The sequence below is a fragment of the Aquarana catesbeiana genome, linkage group LG01 (genome assembly GCF_042186555.1).
Source record: "Aquarana catesbeiana isolate 2022-GZ linkage group LG01, ASM4218655v1, whole genome shotgun sequence".
NCBI lineage: Eukaryota > Metazoa > Chordata > Amphibia > Anura > Ranidae > Aquarana > Aquarana catesbeiana.
In genome coordinates, this window is record NC_133324.1 from 438,661,201 (window position 1) to 438,684,776 (window position 23,576).

Consider the following 23,576-nt stretch of genomic DNA (forward strand, 5'->3'; position numbering starts at 1 on the left):
AACAGTTTTTTTGGTAGCGTTTTGGTGAACTGGCAAGCACCAGCCCCAGGCAGCGTCAGGTTAGCGCCAGTACCGCTAACACGCACGCACCGTACACCTCCCTTGGTGGTATAGTATCTGATCGGATCAATATCTGATCTGATCAGATCTATACTAGCGTCCCCAGCAGTTTAGGGTTCCCACAAACGCAGTGTTAGCGGGATCAGCCCAGATACCTGCTAGCACCTGCGTTTTGCCCCTCCGCCCGGCCCAGCCCAGCCCACCCAAGTGCAGTATCGATCGATCACTGACACTTACAAAACACTAAACGCATAACTGCAGCGTTCGCAGAGTCAGGCCTGATCCCTGCGATCGCTAACAGTTTTTTTTGTAGCGTTTTGGTGAACTGGCGAGCACCAGCGGCCTAGTACACCCCGGTCGTAGTCAAACCCGCACTGCAGTAACACTTGGTGACGTGGTGAGTCCCATAAGTGCAGTTCAAGCTGGTGAGGTGGCAAGCACAAGTAGTGTCCCGCTGCCACCAAAAAGACAAACACAGGCCCGTCGTGCCCATAATGCCCTTCCTGCTGCATTCGCCAATCCTAATTGGGAACCCACCACTTCTGCAGCGCCCGTACTTCCCCCATTCACATCCCCAACCAAATGCAGTCGGCTGCATGAGAGGCATTTTCTTTATGTCCTCCCGAGTACCCCTACCCAACGAACCCCCCCAAAAAAGATGTCGTGTCTGCAGCAAGCGCGGATATAGGCGTGACACCCGCTATTATTGTCTCTCCTGTCCTGACAATCCTGGTCTTTGCATTGGTGAATGTTTTGAACGCTACCATTCACTAGTTGAGTATTAGCGTAGGGTACAGCATTGCACAGACTAGGCACACTTTCATAGGGTCTCCCAAGATGCCATCGCATTTTGAGAGACCCGAACCTGGAACTGGTTACAGTTATAAAAGTTAGTTACAAAAAAAAGTGTAAAAAAAAAAAAAAAAAACACAAACAAAAATATAAAATAAAAAATAATAGTTGTCGTTTTATTGTTCTTTCTCTCTCTATTCTCTCTATTGTTCTGCTCTTTTTTACTGTATTCTATTCTGCAATGTTTTATTGTTATTATGTTTTATCGTGTTTGCTTTTCAGGTATGCAATTTTTTATACTTTACCGTTTACTGTGCTTTATTGTTAACCATTTTTTTGTCTTCAGGTACGCCATTCACGACTTTGAGTGGTTATACCAGAATGATGCCTGCAGGTTTAGGTATCATCTTGGTATCATTCTTTTCAGCCAGCGGTCGGCTTTCATGTAAAAGCAATCCTAGCGGCTAATTAGCCTCTAGACTGCTTTTACAAGCAGTGGGAGGGAATGCCCCCCCCAACGTCTTCCATGTTTTTCTCTGGCTCTCCTGTCTCAACAGGGAACCTGAGAATGCAGCCGGTGATTCAGCCAGCTGACCATAGAGCTGATCAGAGACCAGAGTGGCTCCAATCATCTCTATGGCCTAAGAAACCGGAAGCTACGAGCATTTTATGACTTAGATTTCGCCGGATGTAAACAGCGCCATTGGGAAATTGGGAAAGCATTTTATCACACCGATCTTGATGTGGTCAGATGCTTTGAGGGCAGAGGAGAAATCTAGGGTCTAATAGACCCCAATTTTTTCAAAAAAGAGTACCTGTCACTACCTATTGCTATGATAGGGGATATTTACATTCCCTGAGATAACAGTAAAAATGATTTAAAAAAAAAAAATGAAAGGAACAGTTTTAAAATAAGATAAAAAAAATAATAATAATAAAGAAAAAAAAAAAAAAAAAAAAAAAAAGCACCCCTGTCCCCCCTGCTCTCGCGCTAAGGCGAACGCAAGCGTCGGTCTGGCGTCAAATGTAAACAGCAATTGCACCATGCATGTGAGGTATCACCGCAAACGTCAGATCGAGGGCAGTAATTTTAGCAGTAGACCTCCTCTGTAAATCTAAAGTGGTAACCTGTAAAGGCTTTTAAAGGCTTTTAAAAATGTATTTAGTTTGTCGCCACTGCACGTTTGTGCGCAATTTTAAAGCATGTCATGTTTGGTATCCATGTACTCGGCCTAAGATCATCTTTTTTATTTCATCAAACATTTGGGCAATATAGTGTGTTTTAGTGCATTAAAATTTAAAAAAGTGTGTTTTTTCCCCAAAAAATGCGTTTGAAAAATCGCTGCGCAAATACTGTGTGAAAAAAAAAATGAAACACCCACCATTTTAATCTGTAGGGCATTTGCTTTAAAAAAATATATAATGTTTGGGGGTTCAAAGTAATTTTCTTGCAAAAAAAAATTATTTTTTTATGTAATCAAAAAGTGTCAGAAAGGGCTTTGTCTTCAAGTGGTTAGAAGAGTGGGTGATGTGTGACATAAGCTTCTAAATGTTGTGCATAAAATGCCAGGACAGTTCAAAACCCCCCCAAATGACCCCATTTTGGAAAGTAGACACCCCAAGCTATTTGCTGAGAGGCATGTCGAGTCCATGGAATATTTTATATTGTGACACAAGTTGCGGGAAAGAGACAATTTTTTATTTTTTTTATTTTTTTTTGCGCAAAGTTGTCACTAAATGATATATTGCTCAAACATGCCATGGGAATATGTGAAATTACACCCCAAAATGCATTCTGTTGCTTCTCCTGAGTACGGGGATACCACATGTGTGAGACTTTTTGGGAGCCTAGCCGCGTACGGGACCCCAAAAACCAAGCACCGCCTTCAGGCTTTCTAAGGCCGTAAATTTTTGATTTCACTCTTCACTGCCTATCACAGTTTTGGAGGCCATGGAATGCCCAGGTGGCAAAACCCCCCCCCAAATGACCCCATTTTGGAAAGTAGACACCCCAAGCTATTTGATGAGAGGTATAGTGAGTATTTTGCAGACCTCACTTTTTGTCACAAAGTTTTGAAAATTGAAAAAAGAAAAAAAAAAATGTTTTTTCTCGTCTTTCTTTATTTTCAAAAACAAATGAGAGCTGCAAAATACTCACCATGCCTCTCAGCAAATAGCTTGGGGTGTCTACTTTCCAAAATGGGGTCATTTGGGGGGGGTTTGTGCCACCTGGGCATTCCATGGCCTCCAAAACTGTGATAGGCAGTGAAGAGTGAAATCAAAAATTTACACCCTTAGAAATCCTGAAGGCGGTGATTGGTTTTCGGGGCCCCGTACGCGGCTAGGCTCCCAAAAAGTCCCACACATGTGGTATCCTCGTACTCAGGAGAAGTAGCTAAATGTATTTTGGGGTGCAATTCCACATATGCCCATGGCCTGTGTGAGCAATATATCATTTAGTGACAACTTTGTGCAAAAAAAAAAAAAATAAATTTGTCACTTTCCCGCAACTTGTGTCAAAATATAAAACATTCCATGGACTCAACATGCCTCAAAGCAAATAGCTTGGGGTGTCTACTTTCCAAAATGGGGTCATTTGGGGGGGTTTTATGCCATCTGGGCATTTTATGGCCTTCAAAACTGTGATAGGTAGTGAGGAGTAAAATCAAAAATGTACGCCCTTAGAAATCCTGAAGGCAGTGATTGGTTTTCTGGGCCCCGTACGCGGCTAGGCTCCCAAAAAGTCCCACACATGTGGTATCCCCATACTCAGGAGAAGCAGCTAAATGTATTTTGGGGTGCAATTCCACATATGCCCATGGCCTGTGTGAGCAATATATCATTTAGTGACAAATTTTTGTAATTTTTTTTTTTTTTTTTTTGTCATTATTCAATCACTTGGGACAAAAAAAATGAATATTCAATGGGCTCAACATGCCTCTCAGCAATTTCCTTGGGGTGTCTACTTTCCAAAATGGGGTCATTTGTGGGGGTTTTGTACTGCCCTGCCATTTTAGCACCTCAAGAAACGACATAGGCAGTCATAAATTAAAGGCTGTGTAAATTCCAGAAAATGTACCCTAGTTTGTAGGCACTATAACTTTTGCGCAAACCAATAAATATACACTTATTGACATTTTTTTTACCAAAGACATGTGGCCGAATACATTTTGGCCTAAATGTATGACTAAAATTGAGTTTATTGGATTTTTTTTAGAACAAAAAGTAGAAAATATCATTTTTTTTCAAAATTTTCGGTCTTTTTCCATGTATAGCGCAAAAAATAAAAACGGCAGAGGTGATCAAATACCATCAAAAGAAAGCTCTATTTGTGGGAAGAAAAGGACGCAAATTTTGTTTGGGTACAGCATTGCATGACCGCGCAATTAGCAGTTAAAGCGACGCAGTGCCGAATTGTAAAAAGTGCTCTGGTCAGGAAGGGGGTAAAACCTTCCGGGGCTGAAGTGGTTAACAACCGATGAGCCATTAGCTGTCAATGGGCTTCCCCGCTGACAGCTGAATAAAAAAAAAACATTGACGGAAATAAAGTGAAAGAATAAATGGAAAAAAAACGGCATGGGGTTTCCCCCAAAATCCATACTAGACCCTTATCTGGGCATGCAGCCCAGCAGACCCTCCTGAACCAGGCCACATGCCCTCAACATGGGGGGGTGGGTGCTTTGGGGCTGGGGTGAATCTGCCCCTCCACCCCAAAGCACCTTCTCCACATGTTGCTGGGGACAATGGCCTCATCCCCACAACCCTGGGCTGTGGTTGTGGGGTTCTGTGGGCAGGGGCTTATCGGAATCTAAAAGCCCCCCTTTAACAAGCAGGCCCCCAGATCCTGGCCCCCTATGTGAATGTACCTGTACTCATTCACCAAAAAAGTGTCAAAAAGTAATAAAAACACAAAGACAACTTTTGACAAATCCTTAAAAAAAAAAAAAAAATTATGTAAATCCATTGTCAATCAATTGTCAACTAAGGCAAACCACCGAATGCCTGGCTTGCCATTTTACAGTTCTTATATATGTAAGTGGCACTGCCTCCTTGTGACTTCACCGACTGGTGCGGTGGGCGGCGTGATTGATCATGGATTTACATCGGGGGACACTATTTTTTGTTTTTTTTAATAAAGGAATTATCAAACTCTCTCTGTTTTTATTATTTTTTGACATTTTTTCGGTGAATGGGTCATACTCATTTACAGGGAGGACCAGGATCTGGGGGTCCCCTTGTTAAAGGAGGCTTCCAGATTCTGATAAACACCCTGCCCACAGACCCCCACAATTACAGCCCTGGGTTGTGGGGATGAGGCCCTTGTTCCCAGTCCCCATTAACATGAGGACAAGATGCTTTGGGGTGGGGGGGGCAGAATCCCCCCTGCCCCAAAGCACTCCCCCATGTTGTGGGCATGTGGACTGGTATGGTTCAGGAGGGGGGTAGGTCAGTGTAGGTAGGCCAGTGTAGTGGTCAGGTAGGTCAGTGTAGGGGTCAGGTAAGTCAGTGTATTGGTCAGGTAGGTCAGTGTAGGGGTCAGGTAGGTCAGTGTATGTGTCAGGTAGGTCAATGTAGTGGTCAGGTGGGTCAGTGTAGGAGTCAGGTAGGTCAGTGTAGTAGTCAGGTAGGTCAGTTTATGTAAATAGAAATAATTGCGTTGCGCTTAGGTATGTATCTTTGTAAACATTCACCCAATTGGTATCATATGCAAAAAATGCTATGTACATGTGATTCAGATCCGAAATCAATTCCGCATATCCAAATCAAAAAACATTTTTAAACTAAATGCCACATATATTAAATCCAGAGTTCCACATGCTATGCGTGTAAATAAGTATGATGCTCACTTATTAATTCTGAAAAAACCCTGCAAAGATCAATGTGTAGGAAAAGTGCACCAAAGTGCCCTACGTATTAAATCCAAAGTGCAATGTGCAAATAATAAACTCTGCATACATCTATATATATATATAATATACCCACAATGATGATGCTCAATAAATTACAAAAAAAAAAAAAAAAAAAAATTACAGATAAAAAACGTGCATTAAATAAAATATTATATCAATATCACATGCAAAACTCCAATGAAATCATATGGGTGACAAGTGATATATAAACATATGAGTGATATGTGATGCTTTGAGACGATAACTGTCCTTTTCTGTAGAAAATTCTTCCAATATAGTATCACATAGCAACGTGCAGTGAAAAGTTTCAAAGTGAACTAAAGTGCATAGAGTGTTTCACAAAGAAATCCAATTGCTGAATCGCAGTGCCCAGATCATGCCGTGATGTGCCTCAGTGACCCCCAAAGTAGTTGCGCTCACCTTAGAGCGTGTGACACAGTGTTTAGCTGCGTCAATACACGCTATGGAGCCACCCCTGGGCTCAATGATAGGACAACAGATGATCTCCAGCTAGGCTCTTTCAGGCTCCACAAGTAACAAACCAGAAAAAAGAAGGGACTACATAGTGTGATGTCACCAGACACTTTATTAAAACATATAAAAAACCCAATCCCCACACTGGGGTACTCACATTTCTTCGAAGCAGACCACTGCGCTGCAGGGAGGTGACCGGGCCCACGTGACTCCCTGTGTCGAAGACGCGTAGGGGAGGGGCCAGGACGGAGCGATCAGCACAGAGCTGGGCAGAGGATTTCTGACACCCCGCAGCGCGCCGATTAGCGCTATTTCTGCTTATATTGTTTGGTGCACAAGAGCACCTGTGAAATGTGAGTACCCCAGTGTGGGGATTGGGTTTTTTATATGTTTTAATAAAGTGATGAGTGATTCTAACTGTGGGGGGGATGGGCTACTAGTCACATGACAGCGATCACTGCTCTCGATGACAGGGAGCAGTGATCTCTGTCATGACACAAGCCAGAATGGGGAAGGGCCTTGTTTACATAGGCACTTCCCTGTTCTGAGACTCTGTGACACGATCGCCAGTAGACCGGCGGACATCGAGTCTGCCGGTCCCATGGGCACGGCCTGCTATCCCTGGCTCTTAAAGGGGACATACAGGTATGCCCATTTGCCCACCACTGCCATTGTGCCGACTTATATGGGCGTGCGGCGGATGGTTAATACAAGAAAGGACTTTGCTCACTTTGGAAACCGCAGCTTGGCATTGCATGCTAATATTGAGCTTATATCAGAGTAGCTTCACCAGTGCCTTCTCATCAGTGGCCATCAGTGCCTTCTCATCAGTGCTGCCTCATCATCGCACATTAGTGAAGGAGATAAATGACTTATTTCGAAAACTAAGAAAAAGAGGAAAGAATGGCGGGGGACAGAATCGGCGGGGGACACTGATGGCCGGGGACACAATGGCAGCGCAGATGAGGATGACAAAATGGAATGGGACACTAATGGTGGAGGACAGAATGGTGGCACAGATGAAGAGGAAAGAATGGCTGGCACATATGAGGAGGCACTGATGAGATGGACAGAATGATGGGCACTGGTGATACGGACAGAATAATGGGCACTGATGAGATGGACAAAATGATGGGCTCTAATGATGAGGACACAATGGCAGGCACTGATGACAGAATGAAGAGACAGGATGTGATGTCAGTCTGTGCATAAAAAAAAAGTGCATGAAAACTTATATCCATCTGCATAAAAACTCACTTAAACACGTGTGAAAACTGATGTAAACTCATGTATCTGCAAGTGAAATCCGCTTGGTTTTTCCATCAGTTTTTATGCATGTACAATATGGTGTGAATGAGGCCTTGAAGTAAAACATGACCGCTGAAGAATTAGACTTCATTAGAAACTAGTTATATACCATCCAGGCAGCCAATGTGCTTGTGTACAGTAGATGATTTTGTGGAATGTAGTAATGAAAGCAGTGATGACTCATAGAATGCAGTAACATAGCACTGAGGTCCCGAGATCTCCAGGTTTCAACAAGAATTAAACGTTTAGTTCCCCATTGGTGACTCATCACCTGGATATAATGATGATGAATATCAGTCAAAGCTTGGCATTTGAACCTGGTGATGAAGTATGCTGATGTGGGCATTATGGGAGCGCCTTTACGTAGGTGTCCTATTTATTATGTTTTTTTTTTAATATCGTATATAAAGTAGGGATGGGCAAAACTATAAGTAAGTGAATCATAGATATTTATCTTTTTGGGTCTTACTCCATTAATTTAACTTGTTGTATAATGTCAACCATTTACTTGTTAGTGTGCCCCTTGGTAAAATTGTCTTGCTGCTATGGGTACAAATAAACATAAAAACTAGGAGTACAGAAAACTGCTGCTACCAGTTTAGGGCTCTAACACATGAATGCCTGAGCCTGTGCAACATAAATTCCATGTAAATGCGGTCAGCCATACTATTCATTAAATATGAAGGCTCTGCTTCCTGCTTTGCAATGCTATGTAATGGTTTTGCATTACTGTCCCTCCGTATAATGCAAGTTCACGGGTCAGCTTACTCATTGAGAACAGTTTAAATCCCTATATGTCAGTTACAGGAACAGAATAGCTGCAGTGAGCCACTGAGAGCTCTTGACCAGCGTAGACCAGATGTCCCCAACCTTCTTGATATCTGCCCAACCACTCGTACTCCACCTCCCCCCTTACCGCTACCTTAAATTAACTAGACCACACTTGGAATTGGAGTACAAATGGCCATAGCAGCCTTTTATTAAAAAAATATTAAAATTTCACAATCTTTAACACATAAACATCTGAAAACAAAACTATCAGTCACTCAGCCTGTTGGTCTTTGATGGCACCCCAAAATTAAAATATATTCCACTTCTACACTACGGAACCTTTTTCCATGATAGGCCTCCAGCCGTAACACAGCAGCTCGGAAACAACCCACAACCCACAGTGCAACCATTACCATATTCCAACTAACGGTTCTAACTGGAATGCACCGGAAGGGCACATACTACCGATGATCTCGTATGTTTTTTCTTACACCATTAAAGACCAAAACACCGCAAGCCGCTCAGCTGCTATGATGTAACCTGCTTGCACTGTTCCTGTAAATAAAAAAACACAGACAAACAAACAGGGAGGGTGGGTGGGAAACTGCTTCATGCCTGGCCCTTCTCTATTTTCTCTTTTTTTCTCTCGCTTTGGGCCTCACTTGACCAGTGTAGACCAGATGTCCCCAACCTTTTTGATATCTGCCCTACCACTCGTACTCCACCTCCCCCTCACCGCTACCTTACACATACAACTGATGAGTAAGGATGAGCTGAACACCCCACTTTTCAGAACTTGCGATCAGGCAAAAAATTCGGAGGAACAAACGAACACTGTTAAAGTTTATGGGACACGAACATGAAAAATCAAAAGTGCAAATTTTAAAGTCTTGTATGCAACTTATTGTCATAAAAAGTGTTTGGGGACCCGGGTCCTGTCCCAGGGGACATGTATCAATGCAAATAAAAAGTTTTAAAAACGTCAGTTTTTTGGGAGTAGTGATTTTAATAATGCTTAAAATGAAACAATAAAAATGAAATATTCCTTTAACCGCTTCAATACCGGGCCTATTCTGGCATTTCTCTCCTTCATGTAAAAATCATCATTTTTGCTATAAAATTACTCAGAACCACCAAACATTATATATGTTTTTTTAGCAGACACCCTACGAAATAAAATGGCGGTCATTGCAACTTTTTACCTCACACAGTATTTGCGCAATAATTTTTCAAACGCCTTTTTTTTGGAAAAAAAGCGGTTTGGAAAAAAAACGGTTTCATGAATTAAAAAATAACAAAACAGTAAAGTTAGCCCAATTTTTTTGAATAATGTGAAAGATGATGTTACGCCGAGTAAATACCTAACATGTCACGCTATAAAATTACTCACAATCATGGAATGGCGCCAAACTTCATTACTTAAAAATCTCCATAGGCGACGCTTTAAAATTTTTTACAGGTTATCAGTTCAGACTTACAGAGGAGGTCTAGTGCTAGAATTGTTGCACATGCTCTAACACACGCGGCGATACCTCACATGTGTGGTTTGAGCGGCGTTTACATATGTGGGCGGGACTTACGTGTGCGTTCGCTTCTAAGCGCGAGCTACCGGTGACAGGGGCGTTTTACTTTTTTTTTTTTTTTTTTACACTTTTTTTTACCTTTTTTTTTATTACTTTTATTTCTATTACAAGGAATGAAAACCTTCCTTGTAATAGGAATCTATGTGACAGGTCCTCTTTTTGGAGAGATGTGGGGACAATAAGACCCCACATCTCTCCTCCAGGCTGGAAAGCATGAGATCCAGAGAAAAAATTTCACCGATCTCATGCTGACAGCCGCGATCACGGCTTCGTTTATTTCCGGGTACCCAGGCGTGACGTCATAACGCCACGCCCGGGCCTCCGACGGTCATAGAGATGACTGGTGACCATCTGGTCACCAGTCATCTCTATTGTCAACATCCGGCGCTGGCCGATTCTTTCTCCGGGCACCCGATGACACGGGAGAGCCCGGAGAAGCACTGGATGGCGGCGGGAGGGGGGGACGTCCCCTCCCGACACCTATAAGAACGATCAAGCAGTGGAACTGCTGCTATGATCATTCTTATTGTGCACAGAATCGCCGGCTGAAAAGAATGATATCTGAATGATGCATCTAGCTGCAGGCATCATTCAGATATCACCCCACAAAGTAGAGGATGTCATTTGACTATAGCCAGGTATTGAAGTGGTCGTGCCTGGGGGGTGTCTATAGTATGCATGTAAAGTGGCACAGCTTTCTCGTGTTTAGAACAGTATCACAGCAAAATGACATTTCTAAAGGAAAAAAGTCATTTAAAACTGATCGCGGCTGTAATGAATTGTTGGGTCTCGGCAATATAGATAAAACTCATTAAAAAAACCCAGCATGGGTCCCCCCCCGTCCATTACCAGGCCCATCGGGTCTGGTATGAATATTAAGGGGAACCCCGAACCAAAAATTAAAAAAAAAAAATGCTTGGGGGTCCCCCCCAAATCCATACCAGGCCCTTCAGGTCTGGTATGGATATTAAGGGGAACCCTGTGCCAAATTTTAAAAAAATGGTGTTGGGCCCCCCCAAAATCCATACCAGACCTGAGGTCTGGTATGGACTTTAAGGGGAACCCTGTGCCAATATTTAAAAAAAAATGGCGTAGGTGTCCCCCCAAAATCCATACCAGACCTTTATCTGAGCACGCAACCTGGCAGGCCGCAGGAAAAGAGGGGGGATGAGAGAGCGGCCCCCCTCCTGAACCGTACCAGGCCACATGCCCTCAACATGGGAAGGGTGCTTTGGAGTAGCCCCCCAAAGCATCTTGTCCCTATGTTGATGGGGACAAGGGCCTCTTCCCCACTACCCTTGCCCGGTGGTTGTGGGTGTCTGCGGGTGGGGGGCTTATCAGAATCTGGAAGCCTCCTTTAACAAGGGGACCCCCAGATCCCGGCCTACCCCCCTATGTGAATTGGTAATGGGTGAATTGTACCCCTACCATTTCACAAAAAAGTGTCAAAAATAGTAAAAAAGACAGGAGACACTTTGGGACAAGTCCTTTATCAAAAAATAAAAAAAATAAACATGTCCCACAATGTAGATCCATCTCATGCTGCCCGACAGACCGAAAAAAGAAAAAGAAAAGCCGCAACAGCTCTGCCTCGATGGGAGGCTCCCGCCGAGTAACGCTTCTCGATGACAGCTGTTATATAGCTGAGGGCGGGCCACCCGGTGATGTAAACGGGTGACCCCGCCCCCCTCTGATGCCACGTGACGTCAGAGGAAGGCGGGGTGGCGGGTGGATTTTGGGGGAACACCCCCCCCCAATTTTTAAAAAAATTTGGGTTCGGGGTTCCCCTTAATATTCATACCAGACCCTGGTAATGGACTGGGGGGGAACCCATGCCATTTTTTTCAATGAGTTTTATCTATATTGCCGAGACCCGACAATTCATTACAGCCGCGATCAGTTTTAAATTACTTTTTTTAATCTAGAAATGTCATTTTGCTGTGGTACTGTTCTAACCACTGAAAAACTGCGCTACTTTACAGGCATACTATAGACACTCCCCAGGCACGATATTTAAAGGAATATTTCATTTTTATTGTTTCAATTTAAGCTTTATTCCTGGCATACCTTGGCGTAGCCCGCCCACGTGGACTCACTCACAGACCGTCTGATCCATCCAGCGTCGACTCCAAGGCAATCTCCCATAGCCATCTGGGACAAGGAACCCCCCGTTGCTCGGCTGCCGGTGCCAGCTCTCGAAACCTGTCCCACTGAAACCAAGACAAGGAGTCAGCCAAAGTATTGTCGACACCAGGAAGGTGGACAGCATACAGAAAAATATTCAACTGCAAGCAATGCAGCACCATGTGGTGCAGCAGCTGTATTGTGACAACGCTGAGATGCGGTTAATGACTTGAACCACTCCCATGTTATCACAGTTCAACCGGATTTTCAATTTCCGAAATTACTCACCCCAGACTTCAATAGCCAGCACCACCGGAAAAAGTTCCAGGAGCACCAGGTTACGTAGAAAGCCCACGTCTACACAGGAACATGGCCAAGGTTCCGCGCTCCAGTGACCCTGGTAGAAAGCCCCATAACCTGTCGATCCAGCTGCATCCGTAAACAGCTCCAAGTCAAAGTTGCTCACCAGATCGGACATCCAAACTGATCGACCATTATAGGTTTCCAAAAATGTGTGCCACACCTTCAAGTCCTCTTGATGTTCCCTATTGAGACGGATAAAATGGGTGGGAGCCCTAACCCCCGCGGTAGCCGCTGACAGCTGTCGGCAAAACACCCTGCCCATGGGAATAATGCGACATGCAAAATTAAACTTACCGAACAGAGATTGTAGCTTCCGAAGCTGAATCTTGCACAGTCCCATTGTCCCGCGAATCTCCATCTTGAGCGCCACCAATTTATCCTCCGGCAGGAGACACTCCATAGAGCCCGAAAAACTGAGCACAGTAGTCGGGCCCTCCATCTTATCCGCAGCTAACGGAATACAGAATCTACCCGCATTGTGCTGCAACGTGGACAAAAGTATCGCACACACATTAGATGAAGGCAGCCCCATGCAAAGGAAATCATCCAAATAATGAATGATGAAATTCAGCCCCGATACATCACGAACCACCCATTCAACAAAGGAGCTGAATGTCTCAAACAAGGCACAGGAAATGGAGCAGCCCATGGGCAGATAGCGATCCATGTAAAATTCCTCTTGCCAGCAGCACCCAAGAAGGCAGAAACTGTCCGGATGGACTGGAAGCAAACGAAAAGCGGATTTAATGACGGATTTTGCCATTAGCGCCCCCTTTCCATATCGGCAAACCCAACCAACTACTGCATCAAAAGAGATATAAGACACTGTACACACTTCAGGATCTATGCCATAGTTGACTGAACCTCCCTTCGGGAAAGACAGGTGGAGAATAAGGCGAAACTTGTGCGGCTCCTTCTTAGGCAACACCCCCAGAGGTGAATCCACCAAGTCCGGCAAAGGCTTAACTGAGAAAGGCCCGCCCATGCGACCCAGTGCCACTTCCTTAGCCAACTTCTCAGAGACCACCCCAGGATGCTGCAGTGCAGAACACAAATTCCGTGCCATAGGCGGGACAGCAGTCAAATGGGATCCTAAAACCCTCCAAGAATTCCGCGCCCAACAGCCTCGCCATGTCCCGGTCCGGGTACCTATTCAGGAAAGGTTGCATCCCCCCCCCCCCTCACCGATGTCATCCCTCTTGTTAGAAAACTCTCAGGCATGGCCCTTGCCTTTTTTGAAGCAGCGGGACATGGGATGAGAACCTCCACAGCCGGAGCACTCATGTTTAAAACGGCATGCCCCCCCAAACTTACATGATCCTTCGTTGTACTGCCAACAGGGACCCCATTTCTTACTGCCCGATTGTCCCAGGGAAGATGCACCACCGCCCCCCCCCTGTAAAAAACGGATTTGAGCTGAGTACATCAGACGCATCCAAAGGCTAATGTCTTTGTGGTCCCAGCGGAGAGACGGACGGATGACTCTAAGCTGCCGGGAACTGCTCGTCGTACCGTAGCCATGCCGATCCCCCGTACACTCTGTGAGCTGCTACGATGGCGTCCATGTAACAAAAGAGCGCAGAACAGTGTTCTGGGTTCTTCTCCCCAGTTACGCTTACCATAATGGCAAACGCCTGCAACCAGTTAAAGAAAGTCCACGGAATCAATCTGTACCGCTGCTTCTACTCATCCTCCTTCTTGGTGTCGTCGGGCTTGAGCCTATCCAAGTTAAATTTCCCTAGGGGTAGCGAAGAGAAGATCTATACATACTCACCCTTGCAAATCACCCTTGCAAATCCTGGATTTCCTGTTTTAAATGTGCCCCCAATGGCCCCTCAAAGCACACGTAAACCTCACATTTTGCTGCATTGACAATCCTAACAGCATCAATTTTATCCGTGACCTCCTGCGACACTTCAGCCTTCTCCCCTGCCACCGCACCTACAGACACCAGGGGAGATACCGTAAGGGCTGGAATGACAGACGCAATCCGGGGGGGTGGGGGGTCCACCCCGCTTGAGCCCGTCCTGGCGCCATCCGCAACTGCCCTGCCACCTGGCGGGACACGCAGCAAGACCTGCGGGGGCTGAACCCCTTTACCTCTAGCAAATCGCTGCACCAAATCCTGCAGACCCCCCAGCAAGTCTTGCAGCTGTGCATCTGTCCTGAAAGCGGCAGGCGGAGCGCCTGCCACTTGTGGGCCAGCCGCCACACCCGCAGATTACTGGGGCGTGGCTCTAGCAGCCACTGCGGCACCCCCATCCACTACCCCCAACAACCCACACAATGCAGCACTCAAAGAATTGGTAGATAATGAAGAGGACTTACCAGGCTGACCAGGGGTGCCCCCAACAGCCGCCGCTCCAGGATCCACCGGTGCCGTGTGACTCTGCGCCTCCTCCTCCTCTGAGAAAGACAGCTTGCCCTCTGACCGCACTCTGGCCCCGCCTACCAGCACCGGATCCACCCACCGATGCGCCACTTAATTTGCCCCCTCGACTTGGGCCCTGTGCAGCAGCCCCCCGATGTCCTGTTGCGTCACCGCCTCCCCTCCATCCCAGCAGGAGGACCTGCCTTCTCATTGGAGCTGCTGGCTGCGTCTGGTAACGGCCCGGTGGCCATGGCTGCATTTCTCCCTCGCCGAGACTCCCCATGTGCAGTCACCGCTGAGGGGACGTAGTCCTTTGGCTCCTGACATTTTCGCCGAGCGCGTGCGTGTCCCGTTACCCCGCCCACCAAGCTCCGCCGATGGCGAGGATTCCGTCAAGGTGCAACACCCACAGAAGCCGAGGAGCGCTTCGCCGGTGGGATCTGACGGGTCCCGTGCGGGGCTCCTATCGTGGCGCAAAGCTCGGGGGAGGATCCCGGTGAGAACCGCTCCGGAGGCCTAGACCTCTGAGCCCATTGGAGCTCCTGCCCCCCCGCTGCCAACCTGGATGCCTGGCCCTCTAGAAGGGATACAAGACAAAGGGTTCCCCTGGGTGGACTTTTCCGGCACTTGCAAAGGCAGACAGGTGGGGTATATAAAAAGTAAGGGGCGTTTATATATTAATAAAAGGTATAATTTTATTAGTATAGAAAAATACATTTGATAAAAAACAAGCAATAAATGTATAAAGTAACACGATGAAACTACATAGTAGCTATGATGAACAAACAAAAAACAATGTATGATGAAAAAAGCTCTTCTCAGGTCCGACGCGTTTCGGGGTACTAAATATCTGTACGGTGCTTCTTCAGGGGCAAAATTGAGAGAGAAGGTTTCATCTATGCTAATTAGAAAGGGAATGGAGAGGAGAGGGTCAGGTGATTGGTAAAACCTTAGATAATATTATATGGAAAATTGGGATGATAACTTGATCACCTACCTGAAAATGCGATTAATTGCTTGTGAAAATTTATAAAAACAAAAAGGGCCACAAAAGGAGGACAGGGTATGGCAATAAGTATTGGTATCGTAGCTAATGTAGATCTAAATATTTAGATGGTGAGATGTGCAGGATGGTAGGCTGCAGTCACCGTGGGGAGATGTGACAATACTCCCGTCCCGCCCGACCCGGGCGCGTGCAAGCCAGAGCGGCGTGCTGAGGTCACAGGAAGGCGTCTCTGGAAAATAAGAAAATACAGAGAGGACCTTAGGAGAGGGTCCAAAATATATAAGTGGAAAGGAGTGGGTAAATGTATAGATATGTAAATTGATCAGAATGAGGTTAATAATGCTGAAAGTATAGGGGATAGTATGTGTATAGTTACAATGCATCAAATAAGGGCTAATAAGAAGGGGATCCAGTTCACCCTATATTATAGTGGCGGAGTACAACTGTGTATATATATGGGATTCGGTTCAACATAGTATACACTGAAAGTAGATACACAGTTACAAGCCACAGAGTAGATATAATATGTATGCATACTGAAAAATTCAAAAAGAGTATTAAGTAACCAATGAAATGGTACCATTGAGAGCAAGACCATAGTATATACAATGTGAGTAGTACAAATGTAGTGTTACAGGGCCTATATTAGTATGCTCCTAATAACCAGCAGGGCCCAGAGTCAGAGCAGGCTTAGGATGAGAGATGTGTGGCTAGTACAACTGAGTGGAGGAGTAATAAATGTATCTGAAGCTAAAGTGCTATAGTAAGGAGAAGTAGGGAAAAAGTAACTGAGAAGTCATACCTTAGATGGAAACAGGAGTGCATAACCGCAACCTCACAGCCAAACATCCAGCAAATGTAACGCCTTGCTGGGAAGTGAGAGGGGCTGGTTAATAAAGTGTAAGGGATTCAATCAGCTGGCGTCAGGATGAGGCACAGCTGTGTTGTAAACAGGCGTAGGCAGAGACGTACTGTATTGACCCCCCGAGGCGGGGGTGCGCGGCGCCGCCCCAACCGCGCGTGCGCGAACGTCACGGCGTTTGGAGCAGCGTCGCGCACACCCGCCCCACCGGCACGGAAGTACCACTCCGGCAGACTGCGCATGCCCGCCGGAGTGGCAACATGGAGGCAGTGGGCGTGAGATGGAGGAACGCCCAGGTACCTCCCTAAGCGCCGCCCAAGGAAGTCTTGTGGCGGCTTTCCGTGCCGGGCAGCCGCTCTGGCCACCAGCGCCTCGGGGGGGGCGGGAAAAAGGGGGGTTGTGTCACAATGGATGGTACAGGAAAAAACATATGAGAAGTCACATACCAAGAAGATGGAGTGGCTAATACTCGATCATAGATGTTTGTATATCTCCCAGCATACAGGAGCCGCCTACACCAAATCAAAATAGTTGCTGGCCGAGTGAGAGGGGGGCTTTAGTATTAGTAAAGAATTAGGAATGTAAATTGATACATGGGACAATAAACATAGTGAAATATTACACAGTATGACACCCATAAATAACAAAAGAGCTTCTATACATTGGGGAGCATACAAGCACAAATATCAATAAAGAATATATAGCAGATATAGATACATAATGGTTAAAAGGGATGGCAGACATGGATACGTCATATACATAACCAGTATAAGGACCAAGGAAGGGAACAAAGCAAGGGGGGGAGGGGGTTATTTATTTGTTTTACAAGGGAGAACGACCAAGCTGATTGTGCGTCAAAATACATGGTCCCCTGTGGTACCAACTGAAAACTATATAGGGAAGCGCATATAGACCAAAGGCCAGTAATTCATAAATAAATGGAAAAGGGGTAGGGGAAGGGGAGGGGGAGGGGGGGGGAAAGGGGGGGAGGAAAAAGGAGGGGGTGAGGGGAAAGAAAGGGGGGAGGGGGGGGGAAGGGGGGGAGGGGAAGGGGGAAGGGGAGGGGGAGGGGAAGGGGGGAGCATGTATATGACAGACGTACAGCTTGGTGTACAAAATAGTCAGAAACAAACAGTTACAACAAATCAATGAATTGTAGAGATAACATAATTGAAAGTAACCATGAAAAGTAACCCTATTTTTCCATACCTCCGGAATTAAAGCCTTGTAGGAAGGGTTTAAAACAAACCGCTTCATTGAGGCCTGGGGGTGTAGTGGCCTTGAGTAAGTGGATCCATTTGAGTTCTCTCTGGAGTAGGATTTTATTCCAGTCACCCCCTCTGGGGTTAGGGTGTATGCGGTCCAAAATTAAAAATTTGATGGAGGGAAATTTGCCTCCATGTACCAAGGTTACATGTCGGCCGAGGGGTAGGTCGGGGTCCGCTGTTTTCATAGCCACAATATGCCTGTAGGCTCGTCGCCAAAACTCAAGCTTGGTCTTTCCTATATAGAAGCAGCCGCAGTTGCACTGGAGTAGATAAACCACTCCAGTGGTTCTGCAGTTTGCGAAGTGTTTGGGGAAGAAAGGTTTACCGTTTGGGAGAGTCGGGTTTTTTTGGGTAAGCATGTAACCACAATAGTGGCATGAGCCACAGGCAAAAGTGCCCCTATATTTACAGTGGATTGTCGATGGTCTGAACTCACTTTTGGTGATCTGGTCACCAATAGAGGTAGCTCTTCTAAAGGTGAAATAGGGCTTTTCTGGAACTAAATGGCCTAGACTGGGGTCTAGGGCCAATAGATGCCAATATTTTTCGATTATTCTTTTAGTTTGGCGATGTTGTTGATGATATGTTGTAATGATACTAAGTGGGTGAGAATCTTTTTGTTGTTTGGTAGGATGGAGAAGTGTTTGTCTGGGTTTGCTATTGGCTTTACGAAAAGCTCTTTTAAGGGATTTGTGAGAGTAGCCACGTAGTAGCAATCTGTCTCGGAGAGCAGCAGCCTCTATAAGGAAGTTACTGTTGTCTGTACAGTTGCGCTTAATCCTAATGTATTGGGAGTAGGGGATGGAATCAATTAGGGGTTTGGGGTGAAAACTAGCAGCGTGCAATATGGTATTGCCGGCAGTACTTTTCCTAAACAATTTGGTGGAAAGTTTCCCCTGTCCATCCTTGAAAATCTCAATATCCAGGAATGTTACATGGGTATTGTCAAAGGACATGGTAAATGTCAGATTAAAATCATTCTTATTCATCCGAAATATGAACTGCTCGAGTACATCCGAGGGACCCTCCCACACGACAAAAATGTCGTCAATGTATCGATACCACGTTTGAATGTGGTTGGTATATTGAGTGAGGCTCTCATCTGAAAAGAGGGCTTTCTCCCACTCCCCCAGGTACAGGTTAGCATACGATGGGGCACAACAAGTCCCCATCGCCACTCCCTGCACCTGGAGTTAGTGGGAGCCGAGAAAGGTAAAAACGTTGTGGGTGAGGATGTACTCGAGCAGCTCAATGATGAATTCATTGTAACTAGAAACAGAATGCGATTTTCTCTGAAGTATATGTCTAATTGCTGCCAAACCCAATACATGAGGGATGGAGCTATAAAGAGTCTCCACGTCAATAGTGACAAGTAGAGCTCGATCCGAAATAGAGAGGTGGTCCAAGATTTGTAACAAATGGCTAGTGTCCTTTACATAGGATGGTAGAGATACCACGAGGGGTCTGAGATGTTCGTCAATAAGTTTGCTGGCATTTTCGCTTATTGAGCCCACACCGGAAATAATCGGCCTGCCCGGTGGGTCTTTGAGATTCTTGTGCACTTTGGGGAGTGCATAAAACGTAGGGGTCTTGGGGAAATTATTTCTTACAAAAGTCCAGGTGGCCTTACTAATAGTGTGGTTAAGGAAAGCAGAGTCAACCAATGCGTAAAATTCTTTGTTATACTTCTCAACAATGGAGGCCGGCATACGACGATACCAGTCTGCATTGTTGAGAATTTCGCTACACATCTTAATGTAGTGGTTGTTGTCCAGCACCACAACGTTACCCCCTTTATCAGAGGGTTTTATGGTAATAGTATCATTAGCCTTTAGGGAGTTGAGTGCCTCTAGTTCTTTTGGGTTCAGGTTGAGGGGTTCCTGTTGTTTCGTTCTCAGTTTCTCCAGATCATTGTTGACCAATTTGAGAAAGGTTGCTGCATTCGGACATGTGCTCGGTGGTGGGCACAGGTCCGATTTTTTCTTTAGTTTGGAGATACCCGGGTGCGGGTAAACGTCTGGGTCGTCTATTTGTTGAAGGATGCGTGAGAGGTCAATCTGATCTATCAGATCTGATGTATCACTCTCCTCCAATAGCGCAACAAGCTGGTCCAGAGCTCGATTTTCCTGAGGGGTGACGGTAGTTGTGGCATCCTGTTTCTGATAAAGTTTCCTAAGGATTAATTTCCGAATAAAGAGTTGGAGATCCTTGTAAAATTCAAATTTGTCCAGTCTTTGGTCTGGACAAAAATTCAATCCTTTTTTCAGGATGGAAATTTCGTTGATGGTGAGGGGATGGGAGGATAAATTGATAATACTCAAATCATTATCCAAATGTGTGCAGGTGTTGGGAGGAGAATTTATAGTGTTAATTGTGTGTAAGTGTTGAGGTTTGGTGGGGGTGGTTTTAGGCCAGCCAACACTAGATCTAAAAAAGAAGAATCATTGCGGCTGGGCTCATGTACATTGCTAGTGTTTTGAGAGGGGAGGGGTGGGTGTGCCTGTGCAGAGTGATTGGACAGAGGTCCTTTCGTAGTATTGTCGGAGTGTGCAGTGGGAGGGAGGTTGGACTTCTTTTCTGTACTAGATTTTTTAGACTTTTGGTCTGGAGTGGGATCGCCAGAAAGTTGGCGTTTAGTGCCAACGGTGGGTTTGGCTTTAGGGGTAATAAGTGGGGGAATATGTGACGAAGATTTATTAGGAGGGGGATTTTGAGGTGTATAGTAATTCCTGGTTGTCCTATTGTTCTGGTTCCATTTATAGGCCTTTCCGGCCTCGAATGCATTTTTGTCCCTGTGGAATTTAGAATTTTTCTTAATCAAAATATTTTTGTTAAAGGATTCAAGGTGAATTTTGAGTTTGTTCTCTTTGGTGGAGACTGAGGGGTGTGCCTGGAATTTTTTTAAAAGTTCACAAATCCTAGTAATTTCAATGTCCAGTACTGAAGATCTTTTTGTATATTCGTCGATAAATATCTGCATAAGATTACGTGAGCATGTCTGTAGAGCGTTCTCCCATGTGGATCTAAAAGTCGCATCCAGATTAGGGATGAGCCGAACACCCCCCTGTTCGGTTCGCACCAGAACATGCGAACAGGAAAAAAGTTCGTTCGAACATGCGAACACCGTTAAAGTCTATGGGACACGAACATGAATAATCAAAAGTGCTAATTTTAAAGGCTTATATGAAAGTTATTGTCATAAAAAGTGTTTGGGGACCCGGGTCCTGCCCCAGGGGACATGGATCAATGCAAAAAAAAGTTTTAAAAACTGCCGTTTTTTCAGGAGCAGTGATTTTAATAATGCTTAAAGTCAAACAATAAAAGTGTAATATCCCTTTAAATTTCGTACCTGGGGGGTGTCTATAGTATGCCTGTAAAGGGGCGCATGTTTCCTGTGTTTAGAACAGTCTGACAGCAAAATGACATTTTGAAGGAAAAAACTCATTTAAAACTACCCGCGGCTATTGCATTGCCGACAATACACATAGAAGTTCATTGATAAAAACGGCATGGGAATTCCCCAAAGGGGAACCCCGAACCAAAATTAAAAAAAAAAAATGACGTGGGAGTCCTCCTAAATTCCATACAAGGCCCTTCAGGTCTGGTATGGATATTAAGGGGAACCCCGGCCAAAATTTTTAAAAAAAAATGACGTGGGGTTCCCCCTAAATTCCATACCAGACCCTTCAGGTCTGGTATGGATTTTAAGGGGAACCCCGCGCCAAAAAAAAAAAAAAAAAACGGCGTGGGGTCCCCCCAAAAATCCATACCAGACCCTTATCCGAGCACGCAACCTGGCAGGCCGCAGGAAAAGAGGGGGGGATGAGAGTGCGGCCCCCCCTCCCTCCTGAACCGTACCAGGCCACATGCCCTCAACATTGGGAGGGTGCTTTGGGGTAGCCCCCCAAAACACCTTGTCCCCATGTTGATGAGGACAAGGGCCTCATCCCCACAACCCTGGCCGGTGGTTGTGGGGGTCTGCGGGCGGGGGGCTTATCGGAATCTGGAAGCCCCCTTTAACAAGGTGACCCCCAGATCCCGGCCCCCCCCCCTGTGTGAAATGGTAAGGGGGTACCCCTACCATTTCACGAAGAAAGTGTCAAAAATGTTAAAAATGACAAGAGACAGTTTTTGACAATTCCTTTATTTAAATGCTTCTTCTTTCTTCTATCTTCCTTCATCTTCTGGTTCTTCTGGTTCTTCTGGCTCTTCTGGTTCTTCCACCGGCGTTCTCATCCAGCATCTCCTTCGCGGCGTCTTCTGTCTTCTTCTCCTCGGGCCGCTCCGCACCCATGGCATGGGGGGGAGGCTCCCGCTCTTCTCTTCTTCTTTTCTTCTCTTCTTCTCTTCTTCATTTTCTTCTCCGGGCCACTCCGCAATCCATGCTGGCATGGAGGGAGGCTCCCGCTGTGTGACGGCGCTCCTCGTCTGACAGTTCTTAAATAACGGGGGGGGCGGGGCCACCCGGTGACCCCGCCCCCCTCTGACGCACGGTGACTTGACGGGACTTCCCTGTGGCATTCCCCGTGACGTCACAGGGAAGTCCCGTCAAGTCACCGTGCGTCAGAGGGGGGCGGGGTCACTGGGTGGCCCCGCCCCCCCCCCCCGTTATTTAAGAACTGTCAGACGAGGAGCGCCGTCACACAGCGGGAGCCTCCCTCCATGCCAGCATGGATTGCGGAGCGGCCCGGAGAAGAAAAGAAGAAGAGAAGAAAAGAAGAAGAGAAGAGCGGGAGCCTCCCCCCCATGCCATGGGTGCGGAGCGGCCTGAGGAGAAGAAGATAGAAGACGCCGCGGAGGAGATGCTGGACGAGAACGCCGGAGGAAGAACCAGAAGAGCCAGAAGAACCAGAAGAACCAGAAGATGAAGGAAGATAGAAGAAAGAAGAAGCATTTAAATAAAGGAATTGTCAAAAACTGTCTCTTGTCATTTTTAACATTTTTGACACTTTTTTCGTGAAATGGTAGGGGTACTTATGTACCCCCTTACCATTTCACACAGGGGGGGGGCCGGGATCTGGGGGTCACCTTGTTAAAGGGGGCTTCCAGATTCCGATAAGCCCCCCGCCCGCAGACCCCCACAACCACCGGCCAGGGTTGTGGGGATGAGGCCCTTGTCCTCATCAACATGGGGACAAGGTGTTTTGGGGGGCTACCCCAAAGCACCCTCCCAATGTTGAGGGCATGTGGCCTGGCACGCAGGTTGCGTGCTCGGATAAGGGTCTGGTATGGATTTTTGGGGGGACCCCACACCGTTTTTTTTTTTTTTTTTTTGGCGCGGGGTTCCCCTTAAAATCCATACCAGACCTGAAGGGTCTGGTATGGAATTTAGGGGGAACCCCACGTCATTTTTTTTTTTAAATTTTGGCCGGGGTTCCCCTTAATATCCATACCAGACCTGAAGGGCCTGGTATGGAATTTAGGGGGACTCCCACTTCATTTTTTTTTTTAATTTTGGTTCGGGGTTCCCCTTTGGGGAATTCCCATGCCGTTTTTATCAATGAACTTCTATGTGTATTGTCGGCAATGCAATAGCCGCGGGTAGTTTTAAATGAGTTTTTTCCTTCAAAATGTCATTTTGCTGTCAGACTGTTCTAAACACAGGAAACATGCGCCCCTTTACAGGCACACTATAGACACCCCCCAGGTACGAAATTTAAAGGGATATTACACTTTTATTGATT